This window comes from Lonchura striata, chromosome 6, assembly GCF_046129695.1.
Source record: "Lonchura striata isolate bLonStr1 chromosome 6, bLonStr1.mat, whole genome shotgun sequence".
NCBI classification, from domain to species: Eukaryota; Metazoa; Chordata; class Aves; order Passeriformes; family Estrildidae; genus Lonchura; species Lonchura striata.
The window spans coordinates 44,897,905-44,915,175 of record NC_134608.1 but is presented as its reverse complement, the minus strand read 5'-3'; the positions used below and the strand labels follow the sequence as shown (position 1 = coordinate 44,915,175).

Below are 17,271 nucleotides of genomic sequence, written 5' to 3'. Positions count from 1 at the left end.
CACAGCAGGCTCCAGGTAACTGGCAAATTGGCAAAAGCCCGACAGCAACATGATTTCACGGAATCAAAAGTGCTTTTGCCAGCAAAGACTACTTCAGCCAGTGAACTGGAATAACCTCTTTTATGATTAGTAAAATACATACTTATAATGAGAGGAATGCCTGGGAAAACAATTTTGGCAATAATTTATGAGGCTTACTGGTTCAAATACATCAGAGATTGAGAGATGCTAACAATGAGGTATACGAGTAACAGTGAATAACAGCAGAATAACAGTGAAGCAAGGAGGAACCTATGCAAACATCTCAAATATATAAAAAAAGATAAAGAGTGAGCTCATCCTGCCCTGTGTGACTGCAAGCCACAACCTTCTAGGAGGGTAAGAATATACAGTGCATGACTGCCAGGCAAGGCTGGGATCACATCAAACATGAAACCATTCTATGGTCTGATTTTCTTAGGCTCTCATCCTACCATGACTGAACACTCTAGGACAAACTGGACCACAAGAACTCACTGGAAGTTGAGCAGCATGGCTCAACTGGGTGCTGAGCATCTGGGAACACAAGCACTTCACAGACAACTGTGAGACTTAAAATTTCAGTGGCAGGACTTTCTCTCTGTGTTCCATACACCACTGTATTTTTCTTTGGAGACCCAAAGGCACAGAGGCATGCAGATACAGCCCAGCTCAGAAAGCATATGACATGCACACACACTCCTGCTGGAGAGACATTCATTTATTCATCCCAGACACTGCTTGGTACATTTGCCTCAACTTGCACAGTAACAGCACTTAATTAAACAGCAAAGAAAGCCAGGCCTGCAGGCTTTTTCTGCTTAACCTGCCCTAAAGCAGCATCTGACAGATGGGGAAGAAACAATGCCAAAGAAAATGAACAGCTCCCAGGCCATTAAAAGCATCATTATTTAAAAGTATTGATTTTTGAGTGATAGCAAGCAAATTGGTATCCAACACATCAGTGACAACTATTCCACAAGATAACTCACACACCACAACTTAGATAACTTCTAACATCTTTACCAAAGCACACAAGAAAGACTTCCTGCAGGAAACCTCACTGCATCTATGCTGTAACAAAAGTGCAACCACTGGGCACACTGCTGGCCTGGAGGGAAGTGTTCCACTGGAGACTATCTGAGCTGGGCCAGATAATCCTGGCAGCAATCAGCAAACAAAGCAGACGTCCTTCCCTTGGTATGTGCAATGCAGGTGTGGGCCAATAACTTTAATCTTCAGCAAACTCACTGACATTCTTTGTCAAGGCTAAACTCCAGCCTTTGAAAGCATGACCTCTCTTGAGTTCCCTCTCTGTAAGATGAAAACATTACCACTGACACTTTACCCACCCCACTGAACTTCCTCGGAAAGGGCCTCCAGCTGCTTCTTGCCTGCCAGAAAACAGCTAAAAGTAATTTAAGTAAAGCCTTCCCAGGAGAGGAATTCTAAAGCTTGCAGGTAAAGAGGTCAAATTTACACTGTGTGCCATTATCCACCCCCAACTGACAGCCAACATGGATCAGCAGTCTTGACACTGACCTTTTATCACCAAAGCAGATGACAGCACCAGTGCAAATGTTCAGTCCTCTTCAAAAGCTTTTTTCCACCCCCTCTCTTCTTGCTGACTCTAGTCTGCTGCTGGATTTAAGAAAGCAGAAAGCTAAAGGACAAAAGAGAGATGCAGAGAATCATGAACTATGCCAAAGACTACTCTGAAATCAATATATGATTATATGCTTTGCCATCAAGCCCTTCAAGTAGAGAGCACATGATTTCAGAATACCTCTTATGAATGAATTTGATTAAACTGCAAACTGTGCACTGCATAACAGGAAAGAGCTCAACTGCAGCAGGGGAAGCATGAACATTTCTGCTGGTAGAAAGCTGTCAGAACAGGTTTGTATTTACTGCTGCATCCTGTAAATGCTGCTATCAATTCTGTCAAGACTGTGTACACAAAATGATAGCTCATTCTGGTGCAAAAGGCCTGAAAACAACTCCATGAGAAAGCTCAGGAAGATCCTTCTGTGCAGTGCAAAGCCATTCTTAGTGTTAGTGACTTGAAGTGATCAAGTTTTCAATCTGGTCATGGGCAACCCCATCCTCTCTCCTTCCTCAGCTCTCCCTTCTGATGAAGCCATGTAGCCACTGATAGCCACACTCCAGTCACAGGATTCATCCCATCAAGATTCAGTCATGGCAAGTAGGTTGTGACTTTCTAGCAGCACAGTGGCCTCCAACTCCTCCCATTTGTTGCCCACACTGAGTGTACCAGTGCAGAGAGACACCTCACCTGGGCTATCAGCCACATCACCTTTTTAGAAATATCCTCCAGTGTACCCAGCACATGGCAGAGCAACGAGCTGAGGGCCCTTGCTAGCACTCCATCCCTCTAATCCTGGCGTGTCATCCCAGAGCTTGTCATTTCTGTGGAGACAGCTAGGCTGCATAAGTCTGCTGTACTGGCAATGGCCTCTAGCATCCCTTCTTTCCCCTGCTTTTCTCAGGTAGAGAGTCCCAAACTAGCACAGTATGGACACACACCTTCTTTTATAACCAGCTTGGATTTCCCCTGCTTCCATTCCCTTTGAAAAATGATGCCAATAAGAGCCAGAAATTTGTTGATTCACATTACTACACAGCCTGTAGACCACAAAAACATCTCTTCAGAGAAACAAGTGGAAATTCCATTTCTTGCGCTACTAGAAAGAAGGCCAAACAAAGTTCCTGGGTTTGTTAATTAAAGGTCAGATAAGGGAACTTTCTGAAGAACTAGGGAGAGGAGAAAAGGCACAGTCACCTAGAAGGCAAGCAATAGTTCTTAAGAATCCTCCAATACCAGCCCCGGTGCCCTGCCCTTTATTCATCTGCTTCATGCAGTTCTCACGCTCCTGGCTTTTCAGAAGGGAAAGCTGACCCAGCACACAAAGCTCAGTGCTTTGCTTTCCATCTCAGAATGTTGGAACGTGCTGCAAAGTCAAAGTACTTGTGCCTTGCACTGGAGAGAATGCAAAACACAAGTCAGGCATCCACAGAGGAGGAAAAGCTCCTTCTAAAGAATTGTAATTGAAATTTAGAGGGGAGGGGAGGGGCAGGCACACAGAACAGATTTTGATCAAAAATCCTCCTCCTTATATCTCTGGCGGATCCTGCTTGACCCTACCTCTTGACTGGGAGAGCACTATTCCGAAGAACTGAAAGTGGGTAAATTTGCTCCCATTCTGGGAGTCTGGGAGGATCCCATATCAACAGTCTGTGTCGAAGCAACATCTCCATGGGCACATGACAGCCTGACTGTCACCCCTCAGAATGTTTGCCAAATCTTCCTTTCTTCTGCCCTGGCTCAAGGTGCTGTGTTTCAAATAGACCCCTCAAGAAAGACGTAGCTCCCAAACTCCTGCTAATTTTGATACAAGCCAGGTATCCAGAGAGGAGCTACATGCCTAATACACCTGAGCAGTCACCTGCTCTTTGAGACAAGGCTGTCTCTCCAGAGAAGAGCACTCACACCTTTCACTCTTATTTTCAACACTGTTTACTCCCCAGGGGAGGGGCTCACTGAAGCATAAATAACAATAAGCATAAATTTCAAACTCAGCAAGGATTTACATGTTCAGCACCACCCACATACCTACAAATTAAGTGTTTTATGAGGGGGTTAGCCAAACTGGGTGAGGCAATGCCTGGCTGCAGGATCCTTGAGGATAACAAGGACCTTGGCACAAAACCAGTTTTACAACCATTAAGAGAAGAAAGCATATGAGAGAAAAATAAGAGTGATTGAGCATGCCTGGGACTGTGTGTCTGTACCCTAGCACTGTTTCACTACAAGGCAAACAAAAAGCCCTTCCCTGACAAAACATCCAGTCAGCCCCAACCTGAGAGAAGAAAGCCCATGTCTCCTGCTCCCAGAAGTGGGTAAGCAGTGAAGCAAGCAGCCCCTCCAAGCACATAGTCCCCATCAGGAGCTGGAAGGCAGGCAGAGACCAGCACCCACTGTGTGACCAAGGGAAACTCCTTCTGCGTCAAACAACCTCCTCTTGTATCCCATAAGACGTCCTTTATCCTGAAGGATCCCAAAGCACTTCACACTATTTATACACAGGAACCACTTCACTAGTCATTGAGCTGAGGAGAGGAACAATAACCTTCTCTTTTCTCTCACTGGAAGCAGCAGAAATCAGTGCCTGGCTGTGTTTGCAGAGAGCTCATAGCAATGAGGGTTTGACACAACAAGGAGCAATAGTTCAGATAGGTCAGGGTCAGCCAACAGACAAGGCAAACTCTTCACTACAGCCTACTATTGCTATTTTAAATTCTATTTTCCCAACTCTGCTCATGGGCATTGTGGGGTTCTTTTTGTTTGGGGTTTTCTTTTCCTTTTATTTTATTTTTAAGCAGGGCTTTGTGTGCACTGGAGAATTCACCAGTAGCATTAAACCACATTTCTAAACAAAACATTCCGTGCTGAATCAGCTTTCTGCCTGATCCCTTCCTATTCATTATCTTCCTATTCATCCCATTCATTTTGAGCTCAGTGTTCAGAAGCAAAGCCACTGGGTTCTCAGTGTTTTTAGAGAGTGGTCACAAAGCCTCCCTGCTCTGTAGCCATGCCAGTACTAGAACCAAGTCAGCAAGCACTGAAAGTCCTGGGAAGATAGAAATCCTCCCAGCCTCCACAAAGCCTATTCAGGCAACCCTCTATGCCAATTCAAAGCACTCTCCAAATAATGTAGCATGATAACCATTTTTTCACTCTCTGCAAAAAGCTGGGCTTTTACACAGTGAGCTGAGGGCAAAGACTAACCAAAGAACACGTGCTGCCTTGTAGCTCCTACACAGTCACTCAAAATTTGGCTGCAGTCTCAGTGCAGTTTTGTTCCCTACAAATCTGTACATTGAAAAGGTGTTCAGCTAAAAGCCAGCAGATTTTCTACCTCCCCACAGTGTCAGGTGCATATCCCATGGCAGACTGTCATCTTCACTGCACCAAACTCACAAACAAATCATGGGGCTTAACATCCCACTGTTAAAAACTTTTGCAGCGGTATTTGGAAGAGAGGGCAGGCAATTTGTGTGCCATCACAAGGTACATTTCTAGCCTCTCAATCATACAGTGTTCTATAATCTCACTGCCTGGAAGATCCTCTGCCTACTCAAAGCACCACAATAAAGAAAAAAGAGAGCAGGTGGCAACAGGAGCACAGAGAGATTAAGTGTCTCTCCCAGCAGACAGAAGGTGTGAATTTGCCATCCTCAACATCCATCCTCCAGCAGCCAAGCTGTCCTGTCTTCTGGAAGACCAATGCAGAACACAAAGCTATAAACCACAAAGTTTTCAAGTTACTTTTTAGCACTCACTGCCTTGCCTGTGCCCAAGACACCTGACTGCAAACGGCACAAAGCAAGAGGTGCACAAAAACCCACAGCAGCTTTAGCTTTTGTACAAAACTTGTTTCGTTTTGAGTGAGTTGTTCCTGTTTTCACTTTCTGTGGTGCAAACAAGGAAAGCAAGTCTCTGGAGTCACCCCACACATCTTTCCCAGGCAGCCTGCCTCAATGTGAATTCCACTAAAATCGTATTTTAAAAGCAGTTGACAAGGGATTTGGCAGTGGAAACCAAGGTTAACATTCTCACTGCTTCAGACCTGCTGCTGATTAGCTCAGGACTGATGCCAGCCATGCCAGATAAAACCTCTGAGCTTGCCAGCAGTGGAGCAGGTACCTGCAGTACCAGGAATGGGGTGATGCACTTTGCAGTGCCCTGGCACACAGACAGAAAAGGGAACATCATGCAGACACAGAACAGGGCAAAAGCAGCTCTCACCTCATCATGGCAGTCAAAGATGCCAGTGACAACTTCAGGAGCCTCCCTTTCTACACAGAATATCCTCATGTGGGAGCACTCACATCTGGAAATACGTTCCTAACAGCAGCACCACGAACGGTCAAGAAATCTCTTCTATTAGTCGTTATATATATCCCCAGTAGCATTGTCTCTGGAGGTGTTCTGAAGTGGTCACTGAATGATTTGAGGAATTATATTCCTCTCCACAGCTAAAATCACTTTATTAGAATCAGATCAAATATCAAGCATGGTCAAAGGCAGTTAAATGACATTTCATTTCCCAGAGCTGTAAGTATAAGTTCATAGGAGCTGTCTCTCTCCTGTTGCTATAGGAGCAGTGCTGGAAACAATGCTCAATCCACACTGCACAAGGCTGCCTTGAAAAGGATCGTTCTTCCAGTAAAATTAAACAACTCCCAGCCAAAAATAAAACATTCCTCCCTATTCTGCCCTGCCCTTGTGTAGCATGTTTTAATGACTCCACCAAAACCATTTACGCAGCTGTTTTTGGAACAGCCAGTAAACTTGACCGGGAGGCACCAGCATGTGAATAAACAACCCGGAGGCAAGGGCTGCCTCCAGGCAATTACTTGCTGGCCCTCCACCAAGGCTGGTTGCAGGGACAAAGAAGTCCCTGGTTCCACAGCACACACCACTAAGCTCCAAAGCAATCCCCCAGCCCCATGCCAACAACGGCTTCCCCGAAACAACACCTGGATCCGCCAGTGGCACGGGGAGCTGGGCTTGCTCTGCTCCTCTCTGCAGCTTCCAAGGCACAGGCCAAGGGCAGCTCTCCATGAAGGGTAGTGAACCATCATCAGCACAGCAACTTTGGCAAGTCTGTCTCAGTGTACGTCCTGGTTTTGGCTGGCAGAGTCAGTGTTCCCTTCAGTTGCTTGGGCAGTGCTGTGGTTTGTGTTTAGTACAAGAAAAATGTTGATAACAAACATGTTTTGGTAGTTGCTTAGCAGTGCTTACTCTAGATCGAGGACTTGTCCATTTCCCACGCTCTGCCATTAAGGAGGTGCACAAGAAGGGAAGGACCATGGCCAGGACAGCTGATCCAAACTGGCCAGGGGGATGTTCCATGCCACACAATGTCAGGCTCAGGATATAAACTGGGGGGAGCTGGCCTGGAGCTGCTGGGGGATGGGCTACGGAGTTGTGTTATGCATCATTTGTGTTTCTTGGGGTTTATTCCCCTCTCGCTCTCCTTTTCTTTACTACTATTGTTATTATTAAAATTATTACTACTATAATTATATTTTACATTGGTTCAATTGATAAATTGCTCTTATCACAATCCATAACTTTTAATGATATTATTTTACTGATTCTTCACCCCATTCCACCAGGGCAGGAGCATGAGGGAGGGGTGGTCCATGGTACATAATTGCTAGCTGGGGTTAAACCATGACAGTATAATCATCCACTTCATTTAGAGCTGGCAAGGAAAAGAAAGTGGGAAAGGGTTCTAACAGATGCCAGCACAAAACAGCTGGACTTCAAAGGAAGCAGGAAAATGCTGAAGGGGATTTCTCCACCAAACCACCCTCCTGCTATCTTAGGACTCTATGAAGAAGCTTCAATAAAGGAAAGCCTAAAATTACTTTGAAACTTCATCCTCCCCACAACCACCCATCCACCTCAGAGGTCAATTTTCAAGTCAGGAGGAACCATTATCATTTCATCCCCTGTTATTTTAAAGCTTAACATTTAAAGACTAGAAGCAGTCCATTCTATATTCTACAGTAGCACGTTCTACCCTGGAATAACCCTCAAATACCAAGACTCAAGTGCACTTCAGGAGATGGGAGAAAGCATACTTTGTTCCCTCAGGAGCTTCTAAAAACATGACTGGCACATCCCCAGCATCCAGACTTCTTTGAGCTCAGCAGAAAGCAGCATAGCACTTTGCTCTCTGTTGCTGGGCAGATTCATTATCCATCTTTCAATTAATCCAATGCCATCAGTGAGCAGGAGGGGAAAAGCAGTCCACAGCACAGCTCACTTGTAGGTTAAGACTCTCATGAAGTCCTTAAGTATAAAAAGCAAAACATACCCAAGACAAAATCTGAGAACAACACAGTCAAAAGTTTCTTAAGAAACCAAATCACTATCTTCAATACTAAATGCTCACTGTGAAAATGAGGTTCCTCTAGGATAGACAAGGATAGAGGAACACAGAAAACAAAACTTATCTCTTGCTGTTTAAGAATTTAGAAAAACCCTAAAATCCACACTGGAAATAACCAGGTCAATTCTAGCACAGAAAATATTCCTCTTCCTATGACTCACCTCAGCCAAAAGAGTGTTCTAGCTCTGATTGCCCAGGGAAGGATAATGCAGGGAGAGGGGACCAGAGCTGGCCACACGTGGTTATCAGTGTCAAAAATTATGAGGATATTGATGATCCACAGCAGTTGTGCCCTCATACACAGGGAAATCAGCTTCCCACTTATCCCCTTCTAAATGTGTTATTGATAAGAATCACATTCATGTAACTATAATAATTTGTTTTGGCTACTCTGACTGCTCTCATCTAAGTTGGCTTCCCTCTCCTTTTTTTCTTAAAAGATTGTGAAAATTCTCAATGAAGTAGCAAACAATAAAACCCTTTTTTTCTACAAGGGCGTTCTCTTCCACATGGAGACAGCTGCAGCCAAAGTAAAGCTCATGACATCAGTGAAAGCAGGTATTTCCCTCTGCAACTGTCTGCTTTTCCCTCCTCCCAGGCTTCCAGCAGCACACCTGTGAGTCAGGATGCACAATTCCATAGTGCCTGAGGGCAAACAGCCCAGTGAAGTCAGCAACCACGGTCTAAGCACAGTGGTTTACATTCCCTTTTTTCTTCCTGTCTCAGACACACTGCATACACCAGAGGTAAGCCCTGGGGGGTGCACAATGGACAGAACAGGCTTTTGTTTGGCTCTCCAGAGCCCATTTCTGAGGCTGAGCACAGCCTCATTCCTCAAACATGAGCTCAGACAGACACTTGCACTCTTTCCCTGCTCAGGAGAAGGAAAAAACCCACATAACAGGGATTCAAAGGTGCAGGAACCGGCCTGACATTTCTTCCATCCCAAACACAGGAAGAGGTCCTCCCAATAACAAGAAATACGTCCTTTTAAAAACCCTCCAAGTGGACAAGGTACATTGGAGACCACACCAAATGTCTCCTCACCTCCAGCAGACCTCTTGCCTTTAGCCAAATCTCCCAGCAAATATGGAAGAGGGCTATTCCACACAGCGAGGGGGAACCAGCAACCAAGTACAGGTCAATTCCTCAACAAGTGGTACTTCCACACAGGACTGGACTCACCCTTTCTATGCTTCAACAGCCAAAAGCCCAAAGTCCAACACTTCCCCATCCACACATTCCCTGCACACAGCACCTGACACAGAACGATGAGACTCTTTCCTGCTCCCACATGTCCGTGTGCCTGGCTTCCACACTCACTGTACACCTCTGGGATGGCACACACAGCTCCCCAGCCCCTCCCCAGGAGCTCTGCATGCAGCCTGCAGTGACCATGGAGAAAAGGAGCCAACCATCTCTGTTCCCAGGGCAGTGTGGGGGTGAGATGTGGGATATGAATTTCTCCCTTCTGGATTCCACCAAAGCTAAGAAGAAATACTGACATTCACAAGCCATAACTCACAGCTGCCTTGTCAGACACTACAAAAGTCCTGCTCACTGGCTGGCATGTCAGAAATGTCAGCATGGCTGCCATCTGCCAGTTGGCTCTGATAGTAGATAGATTTGATCAAAACCATCCGTCCTCACTATTTTCTTTATTGTTGCACCTTGGTGGACAATGAGGGTCAGAGTACTCCCTAAAAACCACAGAGGGATTGTGGCTGCTACTCTAGCAGATAACAGGTCAGCGACTCACTCCGGACAAAACAGAAACCTCTCCCACAGTAATTCTTACCTCCCACAGTAATTCCTACCTCAAACCACTCTTACCAGTTTTAACTGAATTTCATTAGTGAATGAGCCAATTAATCCATTGTTCATCCTCCAGCTATGCTGGTAAGTCACATGCTTTTACTGAAAGAGGTGCCAAGGACTACTTTCAGTCTGTGTTGAGCTGATTGCACTCCTGAGATGCACCTACTGAGTTGTACAGCACTTTTCTGTCTGGGAGTGGACAGTCCAGCAAGATCAGCAAGATCCAGATGCAGCCCAGACTCCAAAACACATCTGTTATTCTGCCATGCAATGCCAGTAGTGCAAAACAGTAATCACCTGCCTGATCCTTCTCCTGCTCACTTCCACTGTCCAAAGGAGTAGAAGTGTTCCAGGGTCAGGTATCAGACACATTTCCACCTCAACCATTTGTAAGCACAGCAGATCTTTCTCCCACAGCACCTCCAAAAGGTGTTTCTTTCTTTCAACTTACCCCTCTCCTACAGTGGCAAAGACATCTGGGAAACATGCTGCAGATCTCCCAATTCCATTGTGTCTCAAGAGTGTTCTGTGACATTCACATTCTCTGGACAAAGAGACATAATTCTGTCTCTCAGGAGAAGCACAGAGAGAAGAAGAGAAAACAATCTTTATCTCTGCTTCTTTGTTTTCCCCATGTGGAATGTGGTATGGAGATTGTTTACCTGAAGTGATTGCTTGATTGGATTCTGATGAAGGTTGTTTGGGTTCAATGACCAATTGTGTCTTGGACTCTCAGCAAAGAGTCCTGGGTTTTGTTTGCTAGATAGGTAAGTAAGAAGTATGTAGAATAGTACAGTATCTCTTTCAATAGGATATTAATGTAATATAGTGTAGTTTTAATAAAGCAGATCCTTCAGCCTTCTGATCTGGAGCCAGACATCATCATTTCTTCCCTGAGTCAGGGCACTGCATTTTTTGCTATAGTGTCCATCTTCCACATCACAGCTACAAGGACAGATTTAACTGAAGCACAGGCACTCACCCTTACAACTCTTCCACTGCCCCAGCTCCCCACTGCTGCTTTCTTTCTTATAAAAGTAAAGAAAACCTGGGCTGAACAAGTGAACTTTGCTCCTTTTGTATTCAGATCTGGCACCAGCCACAGATAAGAAACAATGGTGAATGCCAAATATTTTATGTCACCGACTTCTGCCTCAGCTTTTCTTTATGAAGCCTCATTACTGCCGCCAGGAACAACCTGTGGGTCTGAGCAACATCCTCTCTTGCACCTCCCACACATCTTATTTCCACCTCTCTTAAGAGGCCATACCACACCCCACATCCTCCACACTCCCTCTCTGGGATGCACTCACCTCAGCAGGCAGGAGAGGCGGCTCCACGGCAGCCTACAGGGATGCAGGCAATGCAACGTCCATCAGAGCTGCACAGTGTGTATTTGCTTGGCTGCACCCTGCCAACAGTGCCAGTACATCAGCACCCAAATGAATTTAAACAGCTGCCAAGGACATTCCCTCAATTCTTGCAGAACAGAATTCTTGATGTCCTTCTTTATCCCACTAAACCAGTATCCTGCCTTCAATAATGTCAACCTACTACTGGCATCAGAAGCATGCAAGAAATAAACACACAAACACACATACATATGTAACTCCATGAAAAGCCCAGCTAGCATGTCATGGCATCAGTTCCTGCTTGCATCCTTCTAAGGAGCTGGACACACTTTCAGTCCCACATTGATCTTATTGCACTCTGGCCATACAGAGCTGCATAGCAGCTTGGATTGGGGTCATAACCACCTGACCAGCACAAGAAACTCAGGCTAGAAACATGGACCAAGCTGGTCACACCCAAATGCCCAGACCCCAAAACATACCTCTTACTCAGCCATGAAATTCCAGGAGTGGAAAATAGTCATCACCCTCCTGCTCATTTTGCCAAGAGTTTTATTACTGCCAGCAGCCAGGACACAGGGCTTAGTAGGACTCCCTGAATCCATTCCTCAGGATCCCAGGCTGTTGAGATCACAACCAGAGGAGTCTGGCAGGCAGGACAGAAAGGAGCACTGAAGAAAGATGCCCATCAGCAGTGCTGCTACTACAGGGCAGCTCCCTGCCAAGAAGGCCTGGCAGCCAACAGCTTCTGTGCTGTGGGGAGGGATGGAATGAGGCACTCTCCACAGAACTGACAGAATACCTCATCTCCGTTCCACACACCTACCATTCCTCATTTCTCCTTCCACACCCTGGCTTCAGACACAGGGTAGAAGGGAAAAGCACACTTCTCACAGACTAGGAAGATGGTCACCATCCTGGGGAAAAGCACTGTCAAAATGCATGTACAAAAAAGGATGAGAAAATGGGATGGTTTTACAGTGACACTGTCCATTTCATTTCAGCTTTGCTGTGGCAAAAGAAAAACCATATTTAGGGTCTGAAAGGCAGGATGAGTGAGTGAGATAGGAGACTTGGTCTATATCCTTAGGATCTTGAAGGTTTTAAACAACAAGGGAGACTACGACTTCTGTTCCTCCAAGCCAGAGAAGCTGAGATGAGCTGTCACTTCTAGGAGCACCCCTCCCTCAGGCTTTCCATGACCTCAGCTGTCAGTGCACATACCCAGGGAGAGCTGGAGATAACCCAGTGTTGAGCTCAAGAGCAGAATACAGTAGAGTTGAGGGGTAGAACATCCTCTCACAAGGCTTAAGGAACAAGGCTGATGAAGCCACTGGGGATAGTAACGGTAAATTGGGACATGAAAATTCACAGCTACCCTTTTTGCTTTTCAGAGGCTGTCAAGTGTTTTTCTTTCTAAGCTTCTGCCTTACAAGTCACAAGAAGAACAGAAGGACAGTATAATTGCTTCATAAATGACCAAATTACCTGGAAATGCCAGACAGGATAGTCTGCCACAAGAGGGAACACATGGTGATAAGAGATGTTACACAAACAAACACATGTAAATACACATTTTCCATCCATCCAGAACCAACAGTTCAATGCGTTCCTGGGCGAAGAAGCCAAATTATGCAGAAGGAACAAGTGAATTTGCCTGTGGGATAACCTGGCTAGAAGAGACACAGGTCTCTAATCAACCCCCTCAGGGCTGTCTCAAGAGTAAGGGAGTTGTTGCCTTCTTTGCATGTGTGATGCAACAGTTCAAGCCATGATAGAACTTTTATTTGCTGAGAATGATAGGCCTGCTGGAAAGTTCCTAAGGGGAAAGAGAGCCCTTCACAGCTACTCCCACTGAACATTTTTGCTTGACAAAAAACCAGCAGCTTTCTTCCACCCCCTTCATGAAGAATGCATCACACCCAAAGAGAGAAACTTTCGGACACTGCACTGCAAGTAGCAAATAAAACCCCTTTAACAGACCTGCTCTGAGTTAGGAGAAATAAAACTGGTTAAACTCTCACAAAATGTACAAGAGGGATTAACCACCTCAGACTTCAGAGTAAAATGAAGTGTCACACATGGTATATTATTTCAAGCACTCAGAAAATACGTTTTTCTTATTGATCCCTGAAGCCAGCATACAGCAGGGAGTGCCAGGACTTTTACCAGGCAACTGGGGGAGTCATTGTCCTCCTCTGCAGAAGCCACAGGACAATGAACACAAGCAACAGTTTGGAATGAAACATACTTTTTGCAGAAATACAGCATATGACCAGAAGTAAATACAGGCCAGGAACTCAAAGACATTATCAGCAAACTATAGAACAAGGATGTGATCTGAGGTGAATTACATGGAGTTCAAAAGCTGCCACCTCATCCAGCTCGCAGCTCAAGCTTCCAGCTGGCTCACAGAGCAGCTGTAGCCAGCCCACCTGTGCAAGCCAGTGCTGTGCCTTTGACAGGGACCTGTCACCAGATGCATCATATAAAGTATAAGTGATGCTACCCCAGCTTCCAATAATCCACAGACTGGGAACTGCCTGTCCTAGGCCCACAAAATGCTTCAGAGAATATAAACGCACTGAAACTTTTGCACTGACTTTTCTAGTTATGATGAGCTTAGCCACAGCTCAGCCAAGACAGGCACTCTACTCCCTTCACCACAGACAGTCCTTTGGCAGCAATGACAGTCACCCAGGAGGACTGGGACAGACCTTTGTCTTACTGGTGGGATGCTAAGAGACTCTTCAGCCTCCACAATACCAGCTGGTAAGACCGCTCGTCACACCAAAAGCTTCCCTAAGAACCATGGCATTGGACATAAATGTGTTTTCTGAGAAAGGGACGTCTTTCAAAACTGTCTGAACAAACAGCCTCTGATGGGTGATGCTATTTCAAGTCAACCCTTTTTCATGAACCCTCAGAGAAAGCCAGGAAGTGCGGATGGAGGACAAAGGAAATGAGCAGTGCAGAATTTAAGGGATGCTACACAGTAGCCAGAAATAAAGATATGTCACTGCTAAAATGCAACAGGATACTGCAACAAGTTGATTACAAAAGCCCTCAGGAAAAGTCAGACTTTAAAAATAACTACCGCAGTTCACGTTCTTCATGAGAGGACAAGAAGAAGAAGCTACTGGCAAAGATTCCTCATGGCAAGCAACACAACGGTGCAGAAATAACCCATTGCCATCAGCTCCCCATCTGATGCAGCTTCCAGAAAAAGAAGGGAACAGAACATCGCCTGGACTGCGTGGTAAACAAGCGCTCGTTCTCTCCCTCCTCCGCCTACAAGGGTCCTACAAGCCCAGCAGAAAGGCCAACTCTTAACTGTACAACAGGGAAATCTGACTGAACAAAAGGCAGAAGGGGGTAAAAATCGTTTCACCAGATTTATGGCAACATTTCAGAACGCCTTTACTAATTCCGCGGGCTGTGCAAAGTTATGACACCAGCCGCAACAGGTTAAAATACTTTCCTAAGAAAAAAAAAAAAAAAAAAAAACCAAAAAGAAACAAAAACAAAGCATACAAGGGCCAAGCCCCTGCAAAGCTGTGCAAAGCCACAGGGCGCTGGAGGGGAAGCCAAGCAGCGCTGCGGCAGAGCCGGGCCCGCTGCCGCACGGGGCCCGGGCTCTGCCGGCTCTCCCGGGCTGCCGCCCCGGCCCTTCCCCGGCCCGCTGCCGGCGCCGCCGCGCCCGCGCCTCCCCGTCCCACCGGTGCCGCCATGTCGGGCGCTCCGCCTCACCGTGGGCCGCCGCTCCGCGCCGCCGCACGCCCCGACCCGCCGCGCTGCCGGGAGGCCCGGCCGGGAGGGAGGGCGGGAGGGAGGCGCGGCCGGCCCGGCCCACCCCGGCCCGGCCGCCTCCCCCGGCTGCCTGCCCGGGCTGTCCGCAGCCCTCGGCTCCGGCGCCTCACGGTGCTGCTTCCATTACAGCGAACTCCAGATGGAGCCGCTTTTTTGGGTTTTTGGTTTTTTTAGGAGTCAGATCCGCTTGTTAAAAGTGTTCTCCATGAAACCCTGTAAAACAAGATCAAGCCCTGACTGGCACATTGCCTCATCCTCCCATTACCTCACTTGAGCCGCAGCCCTGTGCGAGGGATGCTCCCAGGAAAACACCCGCTCCTCTCCGCGGCGTCTCTTGGTTTTTCAGGAGTGGGACGAAGAGAGGAGATCTGGGCAGGGAAGGGAGAGGCCAGTTCAGAACCTCCTGCGTGCTTGCTTTAACTTCTCCATGTGCCCAACTCAGAAATCACTTCATCCTTCCCAAGGAGTAAGCTCGCTTTAGCTCAGAGCAGCTGGAGATCCAAGTGATCAAATAGAGCCTTGGGGGGTCAGCTTGCTTGCACACTGACAGATTTGTTGCAAGGAATATGTCGCAGGATCTGGAAGCCACAAGAGACACCGGCCCCTGCCCAGGTCCTGGCCCTCCTTGGTGGAGCCCTGCGTAGCCACCATGCTGGGCAAATGCCTTCTTGCCATGTCCAGGGATTTCATGCCCAAACAGGAAACCACACAACCCCCCCAACCCAGCAGATTTGGGTCAGTGAACGGGCATGACCAGGCACAAGTGCTTCTTTGTGCTTGGGAGAGCCTGCAGGCAAAGGTGAGATACAGCATAGGATGCCCATCTCCCCGTCTTCAGTTTATTGCTGGAGTAATAGTTTTTTGGGTTTTTTTACTGCAGATACTTGTTTACCTTGAGGAGACTAATTTTACCTGGTCAGGTCTTCTGTGGACTAGTGTTTTCAGAAGTAGCACACAGCCACACTTGTGTTTGCAGCATGGTACATATATGTATATAAATATGCCCTGCAGGCTGGAGAGGCTGGAGCTGGGTTATTGTAGCCACACCAACCAAAATTTCCTTGTGACTCATCAACAGCCAGTTCAGTAATGAGCACCTCCTAACAAAGCTCTGAACTGCAGGGCCCCAGGTCTATTTACACTGAACACGAGATTGCCAAACAGAGCATTTGAAGGTGTATAATGGGCTGTGAGATACATTTTTCATTGGAGATTAAGTACTTGGTCAATATATGTTACATACAGATAAAGATATTACAAAAGAAAGGCCTTATGAAATCAAGCCTTGCTCTGCTGAATTACCAGCTGGACTGTTACTTCTTCTAAGTGCAGCTAAATTCTCAGTTGAAGGAGAATGAGAATCCATTTGCATAACAACCTATCCTTAGAAAACTAAGTTGCACCTGTAATAAACAAGAAATCTGTCCCACAGGAGTCAGGGAACAAAATATGTAAACTAACAAAATATAGAGATTTGACAGACATACGCCCTAGCCATTTACCGACCAATAAACTGTGTCAGTGTATTGTTAGCCAATTAGGTCTAACAGTGCCTTCTGAGATCGCCTATAAATATGAGCTTTGTGAATAAAGAACTGACTTTTCTGCATGAAGAAACCGAGTCCCGTCTACTTATTAATGCAATAAATATATATATTTATAGTCTAAGCAATCAACAAGTAAAAAGATCATGAAAAGACACAGAAGAAGGTGACAGGACAAAGTAATATGTGAGTGAATGCATGAGTTACCCATAGCAGTAACTCATTAATTGTATGTAAATGGAAAAGGTCCCTTGGACCTGGAATAAAGAAGGTACTAGAAAACAACATCTCAAATGTTTGAAATTTCTGCATTTATACTGTGGAAAAGCTTCAAACTTAACACCGTGGCTTAATGCTCTCTTTTCAGCCCTGTTTTGGCTTTTCAAAGAGATGCTGTCAGCCTAATCCTCTTATGCTTACCCTTAGTATATTGACACGAAACAGATAAGTGAAAGCAAAGCAGAGTGAGGTCCCTTTGCTGGCCTGCAGGGATTTGTGGGGCCATGGCTACTTATCAGAGCAGCTGGCTTTTATGCTTTTGCCTCTACGCCTGATTGTGTACACAGGTGCACTGTTGCATGTTCCAGGATAAGGCTTCCCAGGCTGCAAGAAGAGTCTTTCTTGTGATATGATTCCAAAATACTTTACAGATTATGTGCAAAAAGTCACTTGTTCACTAAGAGGCTGGAGCCAATATGGTGAATGTATAAGCCCCCAGGCAGTCTTATTTTGCATCCCCCC

General features: G+C 46.2%; 1 protein-coding gene across 3 annotated transcripts in view; it reads right to left on the bottom strand.

Annotated features, from left to right (window-relative positions):
• The window catches only part of CD151 (CD151 molecule (Raph blood group)), a 30,501-nt gene extending 15,504 nt beyond the window's left edge, over positions 1 to 14,997 (bottom strand). Inside the window, exons 1-2 of one of the 3 annotated variants that reach the window (XM_021555111.2) lie at positions 14,927 to 14,997; positions 1,561 to 1,681 (exon numbers count right to left, since the gene is read on the bottom strand). The gene's annotated coding sequence lies outside the window, so the exon portion shown is untranslated. Of the gene's footprint in view, positions 1 to 1,560; positions 1,682 to 11,658; positions 11,693 to 14,926 lie in introns of those variants that run through there. The other 2 variants (XM_021555114.2, XM_077784243.1) reach the window with 2 other exon arrangements.
• Between the last annotated feature and the right edge of the window lie 2,274 nt (positions 14,998 to 17,271).